Source organism: Balaenoptera ricei, chromosome 2 (assembly GCF_028023285.1).
Source record: "Balaenoptera ricei isolate mBalRic1 chromosome 2, mBalRic1.hap2, whole genome shotgun sequence".
In the NCBI taxonomy this organism is placed as follows: Eukaryota; Metazoa; Chordata; class Mammalia; order Artiodactyla; family Balaenopteridae; genus Balaenoptera; species Balaenoptera ricei.
The window spans coordinates 181,093,198-181,116,929 of record NC_082640.1 but is presented as its reverse complement, the minus strand read 5'-3'; positions in this window follow the sequence as shown (position 1 = coordinate 181,116,929).

The window sequence follows — 23,732 nt, the reverse complement described above, 5'->3', positions numbered from 1 at the left end:
TGGAGAATTGTGTATCAGAATGTTCTTTTGCTAATGAGTGAAGGTTGCAGCAAAGTGAATAAACTGAAAAAATTGCAAAAAATAGTCTCCTGACTGTTTTATAATATTAAGTTTCAACTTCAAGGTGTCAAAGCTTGGGGTATGATTGACTTTCAAGATTCTGCCTGGGGCTGTTAAGAAGGGTGAACAAGTGGCAAGGCTGTGAAGTCACACCAGTGCAGGTAGTATGAATGTGTGTGTATGTCCGTGTGTGTGTGTGTGTGTGTGTGTGTGTGTGTGTGTTGAGGGCACTTAGTACCTTTTAACAAATTACCTGAACAGTACAGAGTATTTAACCTAAACCCAAATAGTGGTTCTTAACCTTGGCCACACATTAAAATCGCTGAGGAGCTCTTAAAAATCCTGTATTTTTAAAGCCACGCCACATGTCAATTAAATCAGAATATCTGAAGGTGGAAGCCAGGAAGTATCAATACTTTTGAAAACTCTCCAGGTGATTCCATTGTGCAACAAAGGACAAGAAAACCACTGCCCTTCTAGAATATTCCCAACATTAAAAGAGCATTAGAATTACCTGGATACTTGTTACAAAGGTCAATTCTAATTCAGAAGTCCTAGGGTGGGATATAGAAATATTGTTTTCAGCTACACCCTACACAACTATAATAAAAATGGTCCTTGACCCCTACTTTGAGAAACTCTCCCATAGATCATTTTCAGTTGAAAAAGTGAATAATACAGAGACAGAGGGAATGATAGGGTAGGGAGAGTGGTACATGGGAGGGCAGAGCTCAGGTTGAGGACTTCATAGAAGCACTTCACAGGAGACGCCTACAGACGCCTACAGAATTCACAGTGGCTTGGACGAATCTAGCTGGCTGATGACAGAGTAGTGAAGCTCAATCCAGTCTCAATCAAATGGGAAAAAAAAGAAGAAAGATTTCCACTATAAGTCAGCACTCACACCCATACTAATTATTTTGTTAACCAGATCTGTGAGAATTACACGCAAAGAAACACCCCATAATCTTTGATTAAGGTCCAATGATTTTTTTTTTTTTTTTGCAATGAGAAAAGTACAGGAGTTTTGTATATGTGAAACTGATTTTGGCTTCCCTGAGTAATATTTTGCTCACTTATCAGGTCTATGCACCATCCTAGAGATTTGAGACTTCAGAGAAATTGTTAATTTTGAAGATGTCAGTGTAAGTTTACATTCATAACAAACCTCTCTGTTTCTGTCTCCTTCTCTGTCCCTCTGTCTCTTTCTCTTAGTCATGTATCCACTTGCCAATCCGTTTGTGAATATAAGTTTTCCATCTCTTTTCTTAACTCAGAATGAAAGGATACCACCCAGAGCTCTTAGTCGGGTTGACAGGAAATGTTTTTACACACCCATCTCTCCCCAGCTTCTCCTGCAACTTGGCATTTCTTGGGCTGAGTCCATTGCAGAGGAGGAGATGAAAGGAAGAAAGTTTGGCCAGCTGAAGCTTTTAGGGGAATTCAGGTGAGGAGACGATTTTTTCTAAGCTGAAAGGCAGCCGGATAGGTTAACACCTCACCTTTTTCAAGAAGGGACTTGGGACAGCAAGTGATGAATCCAGAAATTTGGTCCGAGTCGCCTCTTACCTGTCAGTGCCCCCTGGCTTTACCCTGCTTAGTTCTGACTAATGGGACAAGCCTGGCAGCCGAACCACCTGCCCACGTCCCACGGACCTGGAGATGCACTCTCAGGGTTTCTGTCCAATGACTGACTCAGCCAACCCATCTTCCCCGTTTCAGACATGAAGAGGGCTTGGGGTGAAACTGCTCCACAGAAGAAGGATGTCCACACACGGACACCATAGGCGGTTGCAGTCCTTCAGAAGCATCTCCTGGAATTTCTCCCACCACCACCGCTGAAAAATTATTCAATCTTTAGACCTCAGAGCTAAAAGGGATCATTACGTCCAGCCCTTTCAAGTAGACAAAGGACAACTCAAGTCCAGGCCATTGATTATTTTACCTCCAGACCTTATTGGAACTTTGTAGAGGTGCTGAGGCTGGAATTGGGGTCTCCTGGCTCCAGGTTCAGTATTTGTGGTGGGACACCAGGGATGAATCTGTACAGGAGGTCACTGGCTCAGTTTTCAAGTGGGAATTCTAGAAGATTCTAGATCAAAGCTGTGCATGAGAGTAGCCAGTAGTGGATATCACTGTTAAGTGCTTCACTTGAAATGCAGGTAGATCAAATTGAGATGTGCGATGAGCGTGTAATACCACCAGATTTCATGGGGGAAAAAAGGTACGTAAAATATCTCATCAATATTTTATGTTGATTTATGTGTTAAAATGATGATATTTTGGATAGATAGAGATAAATAAAATATTAAAATCAATTCCTTTGTTTTGTTTGTTTTTTACTCTTTTTGAATGTGGCTACCAGAGCATTTTTGTTTCTTTTGTTTTCTTTTTTGTTTTGTTTTTTAAATAGTGACAGATTTATTTGAAAGGGAAATTGTGAACTTTCCTCATGCCCTTTATTCTTTTTTTTTAATTAATTTTTATTGGAGTATAGTTGATTTACAATGTAGTGTTAGTTTCTGCTGTACAGCAAAGCGAGTCAGTTATACATATACATATATCCACTCTTTTTTTAGATTCTTTTTCCATATAGGTCATTACAGAGTATTGAGTAGAGTTCCCTGTGCTATACAGTAGGTCCTTATTAGTTATCTATTTTATATACAGTAGTGTGTATATGTCAATCCTAATATCCTAATTTATCCCTCCCCCCGCCTTTCCCTCTTGGTAACCATAAGTTTGTTTTCTACATCTGTGACTCTATTTCTGTTTTGTAAATAGGTTCATTTGTACCATTTTTTCAGATTCCACATATAAGCGATATCATATGATATTTGTCTTTCTCTGTCTGACTTATTTCACTCAGTATGACAATCTCAATGTGGCTACTAGAACATTTAAAATTATATGTGACTCATTATATATCTATCAGACATTGTTTTGGATATATGAATTTGGATTGACAACCAAATCTGAGAATCTGTCACTTCTTCTCAAAAAAATTGGTACCACTACTACATTAACCAAATTGTTGTCTACTCTCTACTGGAATAATATAATAAGTCCTAACCATATCTTCTCTCGAACGCTCAGATCTTTTCTTTTCACCCCAACTAAAGGTCTCCTTGATAAACAGAAACCTAATTATGTTACTCCCCTGTTTGTAATCCTACAAACTCTTCTCTATCCACCAACGCTGCCCTCCCTACTCCCCGCTCTTCCCTCTTGCCTCTCTGCCTTTGTTTGTGTTGTTCCCTGTTATCTGGCTGATATAGCAAAGTACCACAGACTGAGCACTTTGTAAACAACAGAAATTTATTTCTTACAGGCTGGAAGTCCAAGGTCAGGGTGCCAGCATGGCCGGGTTCAGGTGGTAGCTCTTCCAGGTTGAACAATGCTATCTTCTCCTTATATCCTCACACGGTAGAAAGAAGGCAAGGGAAGCTTTCTGGGGTTCCTTTTATAAAGGCACTAATCCATCCATGAGAGGCCTACCCTCATGACCTAATCACCTCCCATCCTTGGTCAACATAGTAGTTTTGGGAAGATACAATCAGTCCATGACACCACCAATAGAAATGGCCTTTTTTCCCTTGACCTCTTGGAAATGAGGCTATTTTGAGAACTCAAGATACTTTTCCTGCCCCTCTCCCTCCTGACTCATGGTCACACCTCCACACAGCCAGATCGCAGGACATGGTCCAGTGGGGACCCATCTGTCTGACTTGCTGAAATGAGAACATGTCTTCTTATCCTTTTTTTTTTTTTTTTTAAATCTCAGGTCCATTAAATGCCTCCTGAATGTAGGACTTTATATCTAGGTATCCAGAAAGTTCATTTCGGTCTTCAGAATACTGATGTGGAAAATAAGGGGAGCCCTTAAAACCTCTCTCAAATTTTGCCTAGAGTTTAGTTAGTGCCACAAAAACCACAGACTGAAGTCATCCAAGCAGCAAGTTAAGTCTAAGTAAAGTCAGAGAGATTTGCTGAGCCCAAGAAGTTATATCATTGACTTGTTTCTTCTTTGACTGCTATATGTTTTGAAAACCTCACAATTTGAAAACTTTACCAGCATTTTCAAATATTCCACCATCTGCCACAAATTCAGCTCATCAGCAAATACTATAAAATCTATCTCCTAAATAGATGCTGAATCATCTTATTGCTCCATCTTTCCTACAGTCACCTTATTGCAAAACAGGTGTCCTCTCTTCTCTGGGCAACTCAGATTGCTTACCACCTGGTCATCTTGCATTCTGAACAGATCATTCAGATCATTCCTCTGCAGAGGAACTGTTTAGCTATGATATAAATACATACATGAAAAGGATGAATATATGTATATGTATAACTGAATCACTTTGCTGTATAACTGAAACTAACAGAACATTGTAAATCAACTATACTCTAATAAAATTAAATATGTACATACATACATACGTGGAAGAGGTAGACCCAATTGAACCCTATGTCAGGGTCAGGGTTCTAGACACATAAATGGACAGGCTAAGCAAAATGAAACAAACAAATAATAAACAAAGTGTATGTATGTTGTAGCAAGATTTATTTATCTTTGGGCTTCCTATATGTGTATTGTCCTTGATCCAGGTTTTCTAAATGAATGAAAAAAGATTGAAACTTAACTCAGGGTTTAGAAGGACATGATCTTTGGGTTCTGTGACCACGTATGGTGGTCCTGTTGGCTTCTGAGCGTCCTGCTCTTGTTTCAGGACTTGCAAAAGCCATTTAGTTTACCTGGGCTTTGGATTCTTCTGTACGATGAAGAGGCAGCACCAGGCTACATGAACACCAAGGAGACCTCCATTTGGAACGCCCCTAGCTTTTGTACTTCTACCTTCTGTCATCTGGCTCCAACATAAATAGACAAATGACATCTTATTCTAGGAATGTTGTCTTGCACCTGACATGCAGCCTCACAGGTGGCCATGGCTGGGCCTGTGGGCTGTAGACCACCCCCAGCAGACGGAGGGACGAGCTGAATGTCTGGGTGGCTTCGGTGTCCTGCCAGAGCCTGTGCCTGGAGCGCTGAGATCACAGATGTCTCTCCCAGATCACAGTTACAGCACATGCCTCTCCTCTCGGGAGGAGGTTGCTGGCCCCCGGTTCGGAACAGGCTGGGAAGCCACCCGACCCTGCACACTGTGTGCTCCACACGCAGGGGCGTAAGGACAGTTTTGCTCCAGGTGAGGATTGTTTGGAGTCCAGTTCCACCCTTTCCACCCTCTGCCACCTCCATTAGCCCGGCCTTGCTGGATTCCTCGGTGTGTATCAACAGGGGTTTCTTTCTGTTTGTCCATTTGCCTTCCTGATTGGGGCAAGTCAAGCACCTGGCACCAAACATCTCCCTCCATTTGGCTATGTTCCCAGGTATCCCTGGAGACCAGACCCGATTCCTTTTATTGTACGTGGGCTTGTGCAGAACGCTGCTATAACTCTTCTTGGATTTTATGTAACATGTAATCCTCTGATCAGAAATAGATCTTGTTCAGGTGGTTTAAGGCCCCTTCCCTAGGGGGACATCTCGCCAGGATAGTGCACCATGGGCCACCAGGGTCTCGACAAATATCAGCTGGTTTCAGCTGGGAGAAATTTAAGGCCTAAGTAGAACCAACTTGGTATTGGTGGCCAGGTCTCTCTTCCTTGTACCTGTTTCCTAAAAGCTAGGCAAGCAAGGCATCTAGGGTGTCATATTTAAGGAAGCACTTGCCCTAAGGTCTATACAAGTGTACGATTGGAATCTGACAGTGAAAGCCACCTTAAGTTGTGCAGGTGGGCCCTTCTTTTGCCTCTCTCTAGTCTCTGCCCTGCTGTTTCCACGAAATGGGTGGAATAACATAGTTCAGGATTATTATGACAATATAAAGAAATCATGTATATAAAATAGCGAGCACTCTTCCTAACATCTCTTTCCATTTCATTAGTGAAAAATATCAGGAATCTTGAATTCAGGATTCATAATGACAAGAGAGAAGCTTAGCTGAAAAAGTCTAAATCTACACAGTAGATGAAGTCAGTTTCCATTTACAGATTTAAGCCATCTATATGTGCAAACCACATGAAATCATGGCCTGATAATGCAAATCTTTTCTCACTATGAACTGAGGACAGCTCTCCGCTGCGTCCTGGGTACAGGACGGAGCTCTCTTTGATCCGATGCTGTGTCATTCACTCGTTTTCTTCCGCATCCCACCTTGGCCTGCATCCAGGGCCATTCTCCGCTGGGGGTTCTCCTGCTTTGATCAGGTCTCTGGAGTGACTACAGTCCTCCTTCACTATCTTTGACAGCATTTCACAGTTAAGACTTTAAAAATAGACAGTATCCACCACAATCTAAACTCCTGCTTCCAATCCTTCTTGTGCAAGAGTCTTTGCATAATCCTGAAGTTTAGGAAAGTATACTTTTCCAGTAACACTCTGCAGAAGCCTTGCCTTTCCCCCTGTGCCTTAGTATGTTAAGGAGATGAGATATGTCATATAATCTTTTTTACGAGGATTCGAAATAACAGTCTCAGATTAAGTGTAACAGGAACATTCCCTCTCATGCAAAACATCCATTGACGATTATAGTCCTTGGCTGAAGAATCCTGGAGATTTGCCACTGAATGGATTCAGGCTCATCATATATGTAACAGAGATGCATGATTTATACTCTGAGTTCTAGATAATTGTCAGCCAGTAGGATCTTTTTCTTTTGTGTGTCTGCCTCTACATTTTTGCAGTATCTCTCAATCTTACCTCCTCCTACTCATTTTGTAAAATTTCCCCTGGACTAAAACATTAACGAGAGTCTTTTTTTAAAAAAGTGGCCACTGTGGGCTTAAAACTGGGCCTGGTACATTGCAGGCATCATCTCTAAGTTTCATACTGTCTGACAAGCAGATTTATTAGCCCCATTGTACAAACAAGATGATTGAGGCACAAAGAAGTTAACGATCTTTCCAAAGCAGGTTAAGAACTGGAATTTGAACCCAAGTTTATTTGAAGTTGAATGTGGCATCCACTTTTCCCTGTGACTCCACAAATATTTGGGCATTCATGTGTTTGTTGATCCCTGCAATGGTTCCTTTTAGTCTCCCTGGCAGGGATGTTCTTCTCTTTCTCTGAATCACTGCAGCCCGCAATCGATGCTCTCACTAGCCATACCATGGCATTTATCACAAGGATCGTTCAGGGATCTCTCTGAATGACAGTGTATCTGTATGAACTGTTCCTTCTGCTAACCACATTCTGAGGATTCCATGTTTGTTGGACTTGGTGCATTTCCCTCAAATAACTTGAACCCTATGCATCCATTCTGAAAGACATGTGTCCAAAAGACATAGAGTTTTGGAAGGCATTGGGGCCTGTTCCCAGATGTCTAATGATTTATCTCTGTGGCTTTTGGTCCTCATTTGCCTCAGAATAAAAAGCATGGTGAAACGTTTCTCTGAAGTTTTAATATGTGTTGGTTATTTAGTTTTACATTAGAGTAATTGCTTTGATGCATATAACTTCCATAATACACATTCAAATATATATTCACTTCGGGAGATTCAAAATCCACCAGGCCAGTGTAAATGTTAACACTTGGAATTTAGTTTAGCTATTCAAAATTAAAATAAACCTGCAAAGTGGATGATTTTGCAGAGTATTCTAATTGCCTTTGATTGAGCACACAAAGTTCCTCCATAACATGAGTTCAGATCCCTCAGCTTCAACGAAGCCTGAAAATCAAGAGCTACAGGCTCTGAACGAAGGAATGGCCTGTGGGATGGGAAGGAATTTGGAAGAAGGGTGTTCCATGGGGTGAGCAAAGACAGAAAAGCTGGAGGGCAAATGATTATGGCATCTGTAAGGCGAGGAGAAGCCACATGTAAAGATGCAAAAATAGGGAGAATCCAGTGGACCCATGTGAGCAGGTCTGGATGTAATTATGGATTAGAGAAGACCATGGGTTTCAGGATGAGGCCCATGCAACCTCCTGCAGAACAGTGTTAACTGGAAGCCAACTGTTAAGGATGCAGAGTTGGCTGTGGTAGCTTGAAGGGCCTGATAGAGGCTGAATCATGTCCCTCCCCAAATACATATGTTGAAGTTCTAACCTCAGAATGTGACTGTATTTGGAGACAGGGCTTTTTAAGAGATAATTAAGTTAAAAAGAAGTCATTAGGGTTGACCCTAATCCAATATGACTGGTATCCTTATAAGAAGAGGAGATTTAAACACATATACACACAAAGGGAAGGTGATGTGAAGACACAGGGAGAAGACGACCATCTACAAGTCAAGGAGAGAGGCTTCAGAGGAAACCAACTCTGCCAACACCTTGATCTTGAACTTCCAGCCTCCAGAGCTAAGCCAATGCATTTCAGTTGTTTAGGCTACCTGGTCTGTGGTACTTTGTCATGGCAGCCCTGGCCAATTAACACAAGACTCAAGTTGGAAAACACTTGCTGGATTCATCTTCGTGGTCAACTCCAAATTCTGCCAAATTGATATGTCAATTATTTTATATATTAGTTCTAATTTAAATAACTGTTTGTTTCATACCTGTTTTGTTCCAAATGTTGGATTCTCCTTCAATATTATAAAGATAATGTTGTCATTAGATTATATTTAATTCTTATACTTTTGTATATTTTTTAAAATAATTAAATTCTCAAATAAGAAAGGAAAGATCTGTTCCTGAATCAGGAGTCCTCTTTTGTGGTTCTGAAAAAGTAGGTGTATATACCCATAATGAATTTCATACTTTACAATGCTTGCAGTATGGCAGTTACTGATTTCAAGTAAGTCTAGAGAAAGCAAAAACCCTTTTAATTAATAGAACTAATCAGATCATCCCATATAAACAGCTCCAGAAAGCTGGTGGCTTTTGGTAGCAGGGAGATATGTGCATTGGCAGAGAGTTTGGGAGGTAGAGTGTTATTTCTAAAGTGGCCAAAACATGTGATTGAGTTTCCTTATTCCAGGACATTTGTTATCTGGGGGAGCACTCTTTGCCCTTTGATGTGATCAGGTCTTCAGACCCCTGGCCGCTAGTAACCTCAGAGATACATATTTAAGATATTCTTTTAGGTTGCTCTCCTCACCTCTTTTTTTAAATTGAAAGTACTTGTTTATTTTCTACAACTGCCACCAAAGTCAAACTATTGGAAAGGAACAATAGAATGACAGATTGCTTGTTCCAAATAATTGGATCGACAGTGCAGCAAGCAGTGGGTTATGACAAAAATATTTCTCCAAGTGTGTCAAGCTGCAGTAATTCACTGGACAAAGACACCAAGCTGTGTCTTCCAGGGAGAGGAGGCTCTTTGAAAATCAGGATGAAATTCCGCACAGTTTTCTCAACACGAGCAAAGAATGAGAACTGGCCGGAATGCAGGCATGTGATCTTGAAGGGAGATGCTGGCTTTGTCTCACCCTGGACACAAAGAGGTGGCAGGAGGGAGGTAGAGTCGAGGCTGAGATAAACACTTGGATGGCTGTGCCCCAACCAGACCCTCATGGGAATAAATGTAATTAACAACAGAGATGGGGCAATTCTCTCTAACCCATGGCTAGGTGGGGGACCTGGATTAGAACCTCTTGGAGTTGTTTACACATCCCATGGCACATCCTTAAGACTCAAAGACTATGTCCAAGGTTTTGGCCAGAGTCTGGGGTCAGGTAGTGATGGGGGTAATGGTCCCATTTCCTTTGATCAGAGAAGGTTGAGAATCAAGGCTGTGCCGGGGAGGGCGGCTGGGAGCTCCAGCAATGGCTGCGACTCACCCCACAGGGCGTGACTAACCAGAGGCAGAACTCAGCCCAATCCTCCCTTGATTTGGATGGAAGGGAATTTGAGACGCTCACACCCCCCAAACCAGCCCAGGGCTCCTCTGATATTGGCAGGGGGTGAGCTTTATGACCCGCAAGGTCTTTTTCATGTCCAATGTCTGCATTCAAAGGCATAACTTTCAGATTGGTTTAAGCTGACAGTCTGAGACTCTCGCATGCAATGCTTAGTTTGGTTTATTTTTTTTTTAAGTATGTTTATTTCATTAATTTAAAATCAAAGCAATATCAGCAAAAAAAAAGAGAGAGAGATGAATTCATTGTCTCTATCGTTACTTGGCTGTTAGTTTTCTGAGGCATGGGGAAAACTCCCAAACCCACCTACAGACCCACCAGGCCCATGTTAGTTTGGCAATGTGACAGTTACACATGGACAACAAGCTGTTTGGGCAACCAAGTTGTAGCTGATGGGCTCGAGGATTCTGGCAATCCTCAGAATATTCCAGAAACAAATAACAGAAGACAGAAGGTCTAGTAGATATACCTGCATGCTAACAGAACACCAACATAAAAACTCAACAATGGATGGGTTTGAATTTATGGCCACCATTTGGCAGTCCTGAGAACAAGAATCTTTTCCCTTTTCTATAGGCTTCTGGGCTATTGCCAGTGACCAAACTTTTATGGCTGACACAGAGGAGCCCAGCTACTCCAGTAAAGGACAGTTCAGCCTGAGAAGTAACTCCAGGCAGAGCAAGAGGAAGCATGGACTTCCCTTGACCCCAGAAGTATCTGTTGGGCTTTGTTGGAAAAACTAGGAGTTTATTGCTGAAAGGATACAGTTCATTTATTTCCCAAATCAGTCCAAAACCTCTGGCATCAGATCCCACAGCACTTTCCAACATGTATGGTATCACCCTCAAGTTCACCATGAAAGAGAAAGAATCTCAGCTGGGGAACAGGTGGGCAATGGGGAGCCCAGCTCTGCCAGGTACTGGCCAAGAGAGTGATCTTCAATAAGCCAATGTGGTCATCACCAGTGTCAGAGCCATCTCATTAGGGTCAGGCTGACCTTGAACCTGGGTTTTGTGTCACACAACTGAAACAACAACAACAGTGTTGTCCAGCAGCAATGGAGAGGCTAGTAAAATGGCAGTACTGTGGCCTTGAACTCCATGGGAAGAAGTGCAGGCTCTACCCTGGAGGTGATGGTACATGAGGATGGATTTTACATTCTTAGGAAATTGTTCTACCAAGCCAAATAAATAAACACATAGGAGAATTAATAAAAGAATGGGATTGAATCCACGTTAAGTAGGGACTCTCCATCTGCAGAATTAACATGGTATGTTTCCTCCTCTGTCTAGGCATTTGAAATTTAACCACTCAATCCTTATGGACACATCTAACAAAAAGATAAAAGTAGGGGTGGGTTGGAGAAGAGTCAGACATCCACATATGAACTTGTTAATATCTACAAGGATCTGGTGAAGAAAGTGGGCCAGCAATGGTTACCATGAGATTGCTCATCTCCATTTTTCTTTTATTTGTCCATTCAATCCATTGCCTCCATCTCTATGCCCTGGTGATCATCAGCTATCAGGGGATTGAATTTGAGAGACACTGTGATCTGGCTGAAAGAGGACAAAGCCAGTGGCAGGAAAATTCTCCATTACATCATCCTCTTTTGTGGCTAGTAGATTCTGCAACTTCTCTAAGATGCAGCCCCCTCATGTGTCTTAGTAATAATAATATTTCCTTGTTCTCCAGAGAGATTTTGCAGTAATCAAATATAGGTTATGGACTAGATTAGAAAATCAAGAAGTAATAATTAAATCTTTACAAAGGCTATAATCCCATAAAGAGAGGGATCCCATAATCCAAACACTGCAAAATGAATTCACAACCATTTATAAGACATGTAGAAAGAACAAGTGTGAAACACTCTAATATTTTAAACATAATGCTTGTCCTTGGAGACTCTGGTCCAACTGGGAAACTGGGGCAAAAATACAAAGAATGAAAACTAACAGTGCTAAGGAGTACCTAATTAGTTGTCAAATAAGTGATCATATTTTCTGAATCCAAGTTGAAATATATATGGTCCCAAGAATATATATATTTTGATGTGCATGTTTATTCATGAGAAGTTCTTGTAGGGTTATACAAATAAGTCTATTTCTCAAAGAGTCTTCATTTAAAAGAACAAAATGGTAAGATGATGGTACTTTCCAAGAGAGAGGCTTTGTGGTTTTGTTAGGTGTGGTTAATTTCTGAAAATGTCTTTGTGAACACCATAATGATGGTGGGCCTTTAACAGGCAATGGTTTTGGAAGGATATAAGGTAATTACTAAGCTATCAACGAATTAAAGCAAGACTCCATGTCATACTCTTTTTTGTATCTTCTAAAGTGACTAGAACAGTCCCGGATACATCCTAAGCTTAAGATAAATACTCACTAACAGAAAGAAATAGGAAGACATCAGAAAGGACTTGGCATTTGAGAGAGAAGAGTTTTCATTTCTTTCTGGAGATGTGTCCCTATGTTTGTGGTTTCCAAGAACAAACTTCTTTTTGGAGCCACCCCAGACTTGGGGTAGACATGAATCAACTTTCAATTTTCCCCTAAAATTACACCCCGTTGTCCACACTCTTGCTTCATATAAGAATAACTCTTATTAGTTAGACTATTCAGAGCTACCATATGACAACAAAGGGATAAACAATGATTACTGAGAAACTTGAATTGATACCTGAGGCCCTCATGGCCGTGGGCCCTTCCTAGCAGTTTCCTTTTTTTCAAGCAAAAGTCAATGTAGGTAGCAGATACTGCACTAAGGCAGGAGAGAGAAATACCTTAGCAGCTCTTCAGTTGAAGCACTTACTCAGACTGGCTCCAGTCATGGGGTTTATCATGGGGATACAGAGTGCTGGCCTGGGGATTCAGAAAAAGCCCCCAAAACACACCTCAGAGAAGGCTGTAATCACAGCAGTTCTGGGAAATCTATGCATTTCCTGGGCCTCTCGCTCAAGGCCACAGTGGCTATCTTAGCAGCACACCTAATTCCCCTCCACCCCCCCCCCCCCCCCCCCGTTCCCCCCTGCTCCTTCTTGATTAGCATCTTTCTCTTTCAACTCATACAATGCGCTGATCATTTCCCTAGTCTGAATACCCAGGACTTTTCGCTCAGATCCCTATAGCATTTTGGCAACAGGCTCAGAATTCCACTTCCAAAACACTTGGCAAGGGATCTCCTTAACTCAGCTCATCTTTTCCAGCCAATCTGCAGAGACTTGAGGTCTCTGGCCAAAGCACATGTACATCTTAAGCTAATGAAGTTTAAGATGTATATCTTCACTTGCTTGGGCCCCCTCCTCGGCTGAGGAGGAACCCTAGGAATGTGTTCCTGTGGTCATGTGTCTTCAGAAATCTGCCCTAGTAAGATAGTTTATCCACATTGGTTAAGACAGCTGTCTCTTTCTGCTCTGACTTTCGCTCCTTCACACTGGCCCTCGTCCCAGGAAATCTTGGGGCAGCCAGAACATTTTGGGGACCTAGGGAAGGGAAAGTTGAGTATACATTTAGTTTGGATTTTGTACATTCACAGTTACTTCCAAGAAAAGCTAAATTCTCCTTGTTTTCCTGATGTAAATGGTCTGGCTTCAGGAAATCACTTACTACCTGTGGTACTAACCTACCTGCCATGGTAACAGAAAGGAGTGAGGCTAGAGGTCCTGTGGGGATATGAACGTGTCCTCAGCGCCCTGGAGGTAGATGAATAAAAGAAGAGATATAACAGGGACAGAAGCTACTTATGGAAATTTCTTCCATGTATTAGATGTGTAATTCTATAAGAGAGCATTGAGTTCTCAGTAATACCGGTAGAAATGGAAGTCCTATCCTGTCACGAATATACTAGACTATGCAGTGTATTCAGGTATAAAAACATAATCCGTCTTTTAAGTGAAATTGTGTTTGTAAAGCAAAAGCCCCTGGTAGAGCTACAAACAGCAGTTAAATTATTTTTTTCTTTTTCTCAAGGTATCAGGTCTCTCTTTTTTTTTTTTTTCATTTTTTATTGGAGTAGAGTTGCTTTACAATGTTGTGTTCGTTTCTGCTGCACAGCAAAGTGCATCAGCTATACATATACATATATCCCCTCTTTTTCGGATTTCCTTCCCATTTAGGTCACCACAGAGCACTGAGTAGAGTTCCCTGTGCTCTACAGTAGGTTCTCATTAGTTACCTATTTTATACATAGTAGTATATATATATGTCAATTTCAATCTCCCAATTCATCCCATCCCGCTCTCTCCCCCACCGCCCCGGAATCCATACGTTCGTTCTCTTCATCTGTGTCCCTATTTCGAAACAGGACGTATATTCTTTTTTTTTTTTTTAAATCAAGCTAGTTCCATTTGGCTCCTTTCTTTTTTTTTTTTTTAAACCCCCCACATTTGTTTATTTATTTATTTTTAGCTCTGTTGGGTCTTTGTTTCTGTGCGAGGGCTTTCTCCAGTTGCGGCAAGCGGGGGCCACTCTTCATCACGGTGCGCGGGCCTCACACTGTCGCGGCCTCTCTTGTTGCGGAGCACAGGCTCCAGACGCGCAGGCTCAGTAGTTGTGGCTCACGGGCCTAGTTGCTCCGCGGCATGTGGGATCTTCCCAGACCAGGGCTCGAACCCGTGTCCCCTGCGTTGGCAGGCAGATTCTCAAGCACTGCGCCACCAGGGAAGCCTGAAACAGGACATATATTCTTAACAGCTCATCCACATAAGATATCTAACAATGTTTCTTATGTTTGGCCACATCTTCAAACTCTACTTGAATAGCAATATTTTATGATAACTGTAAATGGAAAGTAACCTTTAAAAATATATAAAAATTTAAAAATCTACATATTACCAATGAGTTGTGAAGTTGAAAGAAACTTTTTCAAACAATAATTTTAAAAAATCATGCATGAATTATCTTTTTTTGTCTCTCTGGAAAAAAATAATATTTTAAAATTTTAGTTATACGTACAAGTGGCCAAAAATGCAGGGGTAAAGAATTTTTGAGATGTTTAAGGCAGTAAATGAGTACAAATTATTTTGTTCTTCTGAATACTTGTCAATTTCTTAAAAATCTGAAATTTGTTGAAATGTATTTTCTCATTCTAAATATATATTTGCTGTCATACATGAACTTTATATTATTTTTCATAAAGAGGATCCCCAAATAGCATGGACTTAGGCCTCATGACCCAGCTCTGCCTCTGGTCAGAGGGATAGCTGGATGTGGGCTAGCCTTGACTCAGATGATCACGGTTGGTTTCATAATCTGTGACAGAGTGGTCAGGGGTACACAGCCCATGTGACAGGACATAGCAGAGGATGTGGGTGCTGCCATTTAGCTAAAAGAATGGTGAGAAATTCAGAAAAAGGAAAATGAGCAACCATTCACCCAAAACATTAAAAGAGATAAATCACATATCACGTCTTTTCCTTCCTCTACTCATGAAATAAACCTAAGAACATTATTGTTATTTTCACATCTATATGTTTCATAAGTACAGATGATACAGTGAGGGACTAAAAAAGAAAGAATTAACCCTAGTTATTTAGTAACTATATAGTAGTGCCAGAAAGCGCTTTCAATGCCTTACAAATATTAATTGATTTAATCTCCAGAACACCCCCATGCATTAGATACAATGATCATTCCTACTTTACAGAATAGAAAACTGAGGCATAAGAACAATAAGTTACCCAAGGTCACCCGGCTGGTCACAAGGCAGGAATTTGAACTCAGGCATTCTTAATGCTCCCAGCCATTATACCATTCAGAGGGGAAGAAAGGAGAACAGGGGAGGCTTCCTGGAGGTGGCAGCTCTACAACAAAACCCCTCGGGTTTCTTTCAGACACCAAGTCAATGGAGGTGAGCGCTCCATGTCTGAGGCTATTGCAGATGAGAAGTCCAACACTGGGAGGGAAGAGCTGTGGCCAGAAGTGACAGATGGCAGCCTGAGATCAAGGGGCAGAGACACTCAAGAGTGCAATTAATGGCATGACACAAGAATTGAAAAGCACAGAAAACCCGAAGTCCTTTTATGTAGGGTCAAATGATCCTATTCCCTCTCGGTGGCTCTGATGAAGTCACCCAGATAGTACAGTCATCAGAATCCCAAATAATAACCTGGAGTCATCAAGAAGAGTTAACGTGAAGCTCATCTCCTTTCCTGCCTACGTAATTCATTTTAGAAGGACTTCATGGCTAAAGAGGTAAAAGTTGTTTGAGATGCATAAAAAGATAAGTTTCAGTCATATGACATGTGAACTAGCTTAATGGGTAAAACTCCAAGTGGCTGGGATGATATAGTTATTTGAAGCATCCTTCAAAAGAGTACTGGAAGTGGGGAGGGGTCTGCTAAATGATGCTGACTGAGAAGACTACTTCCAGGATTTGGGTCCTGAAAGGATGAAACAGGAAGGGGAGATTCTACTCTCGGAAAGGAATAGTGAGACAGCCAAGAACGTGTGACATTTAAGAATAGAATTGGGAGGACTTCCCTGGTGGCACAGTGGTTAAGAATCTGCCTGCCAATGCAGGGTACATGGGTTCAATCCCTGGTCCAGGAAGATCCCACGTGCCGCAGAGCTGCGCTCTAGAGCCCGCGAGCCACAACTACTGAGCCTGCATGCCACAGCTACTGAAGCCCATGCTCCACAACAAGAGAAGCCACCGCAATGAGAAGCCTGTGCACCGCAACGAAGAGTAGCCCCCGCTCGCCACAACTAGAGAAAGCCTGCGCGTAGCAATGAAGACCCAGCACAGCCAAAAATAAATAAATTAATTTTTTAAAAAAAGAATAGAATTGGGTTAACATATACACACTGTTATATATAAAATAGATAATCAACAAGGACCTACAGTATAGCACAGGGAACTCTGCTCAGTATTCTGTCATGACCTATGTGGGAAAAGAATTTGAAAAAGAATGGATATATGCATATGTATAACTGAATCATTTTGCTGTACACCTGAAACTAACACAACATTGTAAATCGACTATACTCTAATATAAAATAAAAATTAAATTTAAATTTTTAAAAAAGAATAGAATTGGGGTAACGGAAGCCATGTAAAACAAGCTAGAAAAGGATCAACAATAAAATAAAGCAGGAGAGTCTGAGATCAGATGGAGAGAGATTAGTGCAAGTCAGATACAAGAGCAAAGAATCCATCTCCTTGTGGTGTGGTCTTCAATGTTTGAGTGGGTCCAGCAGTTTCACAAAGATACCCATTTGTTTTTATAAGAAAATACGGTAGCTCCCATGATGAATCATGATTGAATGATTTTAAGACTCCATTCCCTCCTCATTGCTGGGGAAAAATAGGAAGTTTGGGCAAAATTGGACCAACACATAATTTGGTATTCCTTAGACTGTGATTGCAAGATGCTTTGTGAATGATCACACACAATCTCTATAGTTGTTACTCTTGTCTCTCTTTAATGCTCACATCCTTTTAAATGCATCAGTTCTGTGTTTCTGACCATGAATTCTGGATAAGCTTCCTTGCTGAGGGAAGAGGTGTTAATTTTTAGAAACAATTATCATTATGACCTTGATGATTAAGTAGGATAATTAAACGGCATTGTGACTAATATGTTTTATATCATAAACACTGCTTTCTGATCTACTTACTGGGTGGGGGAGAAATGCCATTTTTGAAAAGCAATGAGTATTTTTTAACATGATTAGCAAGCCATCTGTTGACATTTCGGTGCAATCTCTCATGAAAGTCCCTAGCTTACAGCTTCAGTTTTATCATAGCAAGAACCCAAAATAGTACTGCCTTTTGCAGTTACATCAAAATAAGGTGATTTAGAAAGGGCGCTCTTTTGAAAATGCAAGCATACATTTCAAGCTTACCTAGGCCATCTCTTTAGAGACCCCGGGGAGCTCTGATTTGATGATTGGTATGTTAAGGAGAAAGTGTTTCTTCCTTGTTTCCCTCCCTCCTTCCTTTCTTCCTTCTCGAGGAGTGGAGGGAACATAGGTATCCTCTGGATTTAGATGGACCTGGGTCCAAATCCTATATTCACCAGCATTCTTTTGATTTAAGGTGATAGAAATTCCACTGGAATTAGCCAAAGCAGAAAGAGGGAAGTTATTAGTCATGAATCAAATCACAAGAGGGACAGGGGTGGAGCTTACCCCAGGGATAAACAAACCTGTGATCTGGACCTTCCTTCTTGCTGTGTCTTGACTTCACTTTATGGCACCTTCAAACTCTCAGGCCAGCCGCTCTGTGTCCCCCAGACCCAGCCATAGACAATGCCAGGTAGGCAATCAGAAAAGTGAAGAGCTCTTCTTTCTGCTCCAAATCAAAAGGACCAGTGATGGGTTAGACTTGGGTTCCATGTCCACGCTTTGAACCCATCACTGTGGCCTAAGGGCTGAGGAATTTTGATTTTCGATAGTCCCCACAGGGGAAATACATACATAACAGCCAGGACATTCATTCCATGGCCTGTTCCAAATTATCCAACTTAGTGAACCTTCCTCCCTCGTCTATAAAATGAATAACAACATTTACAGGAAGACTCATGAGGAGTCAGTGAGACGTGTTGTGACAAGTGTCAGCCACTGATCATGAGCTGAGCTCCTACTGTGCTTGCTCTTTCACACACGGTACCCAGTTTGGAGTGGTAACCATTACCCCACCCTTTTACAGTGACTTGAGTGATTTATGTCTCTACAGAGTGGTAACGGCAGGAATGAAACCAAGGTCTGATGCATGATAAATCCTTAGTATGGCTCTACGCCATCCTGAAATTCAATGATTGAACACCCTGAGCAAAAGAAGTGAATGCAATTGGTTTATGTTAAGTAAAAACAAGCTCAGAGAAACTGGGAATTCTTATGTCCACTGCTCTACTGCCTCTGAGAGCTTCAAAGTGTCCTTCTCTGTCTGGTCCCTTGTGACTGACTAGGATGAGCTGGGAGCCTCAGCCCCTTCCTGTGGACCACACTGTGTCATCATTACCTGAACACATGTGTTATCATTACCTCCCTTGCCTTCCATCCTGATTCTCCTGTTGGTGGTCATAAGTCACTTAAGACACTACTAAAATTGGACTCCAATGTGGTCAACCAATTGCTGTGGATTTCCCCACCAAGAGGGCAGGGATTATTCAAAGATCTGATTTCCTGTCCTTCCTCTTACTTATCATGTGAGTGATATATAAAATATATAAAATAACTGAGCCTCAGGCTCCTCTTGAACAAGAAGAGAGGGTTCAGGGACTTCCCTGGCAGTCCAGTGGTTAAGACTTCCCTTTCTAACGCGGAGGATGCAGGTTTGATCCCTGGTCAGGGAGCTAAGATCCCCCATGCCTCACAGCCACAAAACCAAAACATAAAACAGAAGCAATATTGTAACAAATTCAATAAAGATTTTAAAAATGGTCCACATCAAAAAAAATCGTAAAAAAAAAAAAAAAAAAGATGAGAGGATTCAGACAGATCTGAAGTCCCTTTAGAACTAACTTTGTGAAAGTACAATCTACATGTAATTACTTTGTTTTTTGAGGATCTTACCTTCTTGGTGTAGGTCTGAAATTCTCAGGGGCTTATTATATGGTCAGAGCAGCTGTGGGCAGGGGTGTCTGCCTCTTGGTCCCGCTCTGATCTCCCACCTTGCCGTGGCTCTCAGGTCTGGTCACCCTGTTCACACCTTCCCCCATTGCTTGCACAGAGGAGTCTTCAGCCCCCAGCCTCCCCACCCACGTTTCACTCTGCACCATCCACACTCAATCACTAGATCAGCTCAGACCTTGGGCCCTTCCTCAACTCTCTGTGCCATTGTTATGGGTTCCAGATGACTCCTCTATTCTCTGGGGACCTTCACAGGTGAATTGTGGGGAGGGGGAATGCTGCCTTGTCCACGTTTTTCCTACTGTCCTCACCCCTTGATGTGCTGGGATAGCAATAAGACAGGTCTGCTGTTAATGAGAATTCCAGAAGAGATGGGTGATGCACAGTTCCTCGTAACTCTTGGATCTCCCAGATTCAATGTAGGGTTTCTGTGATCTTCGTCTGGAACCAGGGCTAGGGACCCAGAAGACAAGGTGCAGAGTCCTCCCTCCAATAAACATTCTCTCTCTCTCTCTCTCTCGCGCTTTCTTCCCCTTCAGTTCCAAGGACTTCAGTAGTTTGGCAAGCAAGGGAGTACACTTTCTTCCACCTGTATCCCTCTTCCAAACTTTCCAGTCTCATATCTCAAGTGTGATTTTTCAACTAAGAGATTAAAATTTCATAGTTATGATTCTGGTTTTGGAGTTAAATCTGACCCTCTCCCCCCCCAACAGTGGTGACTTATATCTGTCTGTCTGGATTTGAATGAAGATCTCTGTGGTACAAAGATGGAAATTCAATGAGTATGTCCATGGGGGTGATAAACACTTTGCATATCAAGACGCCAAATCAATGCCATACTTGATGTGTATCTCTATACCCTAATAAGCTAATGAAGACATCGAGGATCTCCACTTACCTTGAGTATAGCTTGATATATCGAAAAATTTGTGTGCACAAAAATGTTTTAGCAGAGTTATAGAAAATGTTAAAAACATAAAAATTAGAGAAAAGAATTATCCAATAAGAGATTATTGCTTAGTCAAATCATGATCTATCAACTTGAAAAATATTAGAAAATGATTGGAAACAATGACCGGAAGGAATATATGCTTCTTTTGCCATTATAAGCCAATAATTTGAAAAAAAGAAAATGATGTTACAAAGTCACAGACTTTCTATTATATATAATACACATATATATAAATATATATATAAGCTGTGTTGCAAAGACAGTTGTGTTTTGTATAAAGGATGAATAAAAATATGAAATAATGTTTTCACAATTATCTTTCAGTGCTAGAGTGATGGGTGATACTTTTCTCCTTTCTCCTTTACAATTTCTAATTTTTTTACAATGAGATGCTGTTATTTTTTTTAATTGGAGAAGAGTATTATTAACTTTTTATTGATATTATTGATAGGAAGCACACAAACATTGTATTCCTCCTTCAAGGTGGACTTTACATCCCGCCTCTCCCTCCAGGAACCTCCTTGATGGATCCCCCTCCTGCCTTCACTAGTTTCTCCATCTAGAGAAGCTTTCACCCCTCTGGTATTGACTTCATTCTCCTTTGTATTATACTTATTTATTTCTATGTCTTAAACCCTCCCAACTCCCGTTTTAATAAGATCAGATCATCTATGTCTTGTTATTAAAAAAAAAAAAATCTCAACTAATTACATTTGATTTATTCCTGGTCACTTGTGTAATTGGATGAGCTTGGAGGAAATGGGATTTGGAGGGGGCAGCCCTCCCCGGGGCAGACAGGTTCAAGGGCTAACCAGGACATCACTCCAGACCACCCCTGACCCCTTACGCTATTTCCCTTTCTGAATCAGGCAGCTCATCCCAAATTATGTGCTGCAGACTGCAAAGGCCTTGCAGAATTTTTTTTTAAGTTTTTTAAATCTTACAGAGATTTCTTTTCTGGGTGACTCTCCAGAGGCTTTGATACATTTGTGTTCATTGTGAGTCACCAAGTGGGAATGTGACTCACGGTGTGGAATGGTGACTCACAGTGTGGAATGGTGACTCACAGTGTGGACTGTCTCCCAAACCCAGGTGACAGAGGGGCATTAGGTGAAGCAGAAGCATCCCCTGGACCAGCAGTCCACTGACTGCAACTTGGGAAACACTGCGCTAAGACGAGCCCAGAAGAAAGCAATTAGGCCAACGACTCAAAGGCAAAGCCCAAGATCTCCTTAGCATCCCTGGTGCCCTGAGAAACCACTCTCTACCCCCCGAGGCAAAGCTGACCTCTCGTGTTCCAACTAACGTGGTGCTTAATCCTTTCCTCCAGATGAATCCAGCCCTTACCATGTTCCACATACCCTCAGTGCTTTGGAGCCCAGAGGACCCAGAGTGAATTCTTTTTAGTTCCTTTTAATGTGGTCTTTCAGCTGAGGTCAGAAGCAATACACTCCATCTACAAAATAGTTTAAATGCTTTCCATATTCATTGTGAGGCAACAATGTCTCCTGATTAAAAAGCCGTATCAAAGCTGAAGGGTGGCTGGTGTAGCTTGCTTTGAAGGATGTTTCAATTATATTTCAATGGTATCAATAATATTAAATAAAAAGAGTTAAGGGAGCTTTCACCACCCCCCTACTTTTATGCTTTGTCTCTTGATCATCAAGGGGACTTATCTTTGGCAGGAAACCCCCCAGAGAAAATTTTAATCATAACATTTGATTTTTGCACCCTCGTATGACATAGTGTCACAGAGTGTGTTGTTTGCAAAAGGTTAGGGAGCTGGTTTGCAAGAAAATGAGAATTCTTAAATTCACTGGGAACCAGGTAAACATGTCCTGCTAAAGAGTTTCTTTGTCACTCTTCGCTGAAAGACATGATCATTCATGCCTCATTCAATTAAAAAGCCAGTTGGCGATCGCCTTCCAAGAGAGGCAGTAAGTGCAATGGTTAGAGCATGGCCCAGGGCTAGACACTTCCAATCCCAGCCTTATCTCTTCTTCACAGTGATTTGAGGCACTTTGCTGGGTCTCTTTTGATGCTTCCATTTCCCTGACTGTAAAATGGGAATAAAAATAGCACCGATCTCAGGGCCAGGCTCACAGTGAAGCACCACATAGGTGGCTGCTCTGGTCCTTACGATGATGTACGATCCCAGTGCTAGCACAGTGGGGATGAGGTGGGACTCGTTCACTGAAGATGCTCTGGGTCCTGAGGTGTGGACAGATATCCCCTTGTCTAGAACAGTGGGTGGTAGCCGCTATCTCAGAAGCACAAGCTAAGCATGGTGGGAGCACACATTCTCCAATCCCCTAGTCAGGATGGGCAAAATCTGGTGGACACTCTTGCCACATCAGCCAAAGATAAGAGCTGTGGTCTCAGGGCTGTTTCCTGGGGTCATCTGGGGGGTCAGCTCAGGCAGGTTAAGGCTGCCCCAGGCAGAGAGATGGCTGCCACTCGCAGCCTCTGCCAGAGACTCCAGGTTTAATACATTCAGTTCACAAGGTCCAGGAGGCGGAGGTGAGAGAGACCCCAGAGGTGAATGTCCAAAGGCAGCAGCTCAGGCCAGAAAGCAAAGTGTGGTGTGAAAGAGGTGAGTATCCATAACATCAACTGTACGTATTTCACTACGATCACTATCATTCTTGTCGGTGTTGCTGCAGTTGTTATTGCTATAAGTTACTGCCAGCTCTTTCTTAATTTTCTTATTGTAAAATTCTGAATAATTTCATCAATATGGAACGCCCTGTTTTCTTTACTGCTTGGCTCTGCATGTGCCTAGTCTGCCTGGTAGACTTGAGGATTTAGAGTGACTCGTCCCCAGCATTAGCCCACATGAGAAGATCTGGCAAGTCCGTGGCCCCAGCTCTCCTGTCCTGTCTCACAATGGTAAGACACCTCTCTTGTTTGTTCCCTCTTCCTGTCGTTGAAATCTCTCATCATAACTGTACTTCTGGGTCTCTGGATAGATGTGTTTTCTCCCCCACTCTCTGCCTAGGACATGCAATCATACCTCCCATGTCCCTTCTTCTGTCCTATTCCATACTCCCAAAACGCTCTTTTCCTGGACCACCCTGAATTTTGCTTTACACAGCAAAGGAGCATCCAGTCTTCTGGACCAGTCTTCAGATCTGGTTCCATCCAATAGGAGGTCATACGGGGTCTGCAGCTCACCCCCATCTTTGCCACCCTCTTTCAATCAACAGAGCCATCCCTATTTTTTTTCTGCAGACATTTCCAAGTGAAACCGCTTTTAAAAGACATTGAAAAGACTGTCATCAAGTCATGATGAC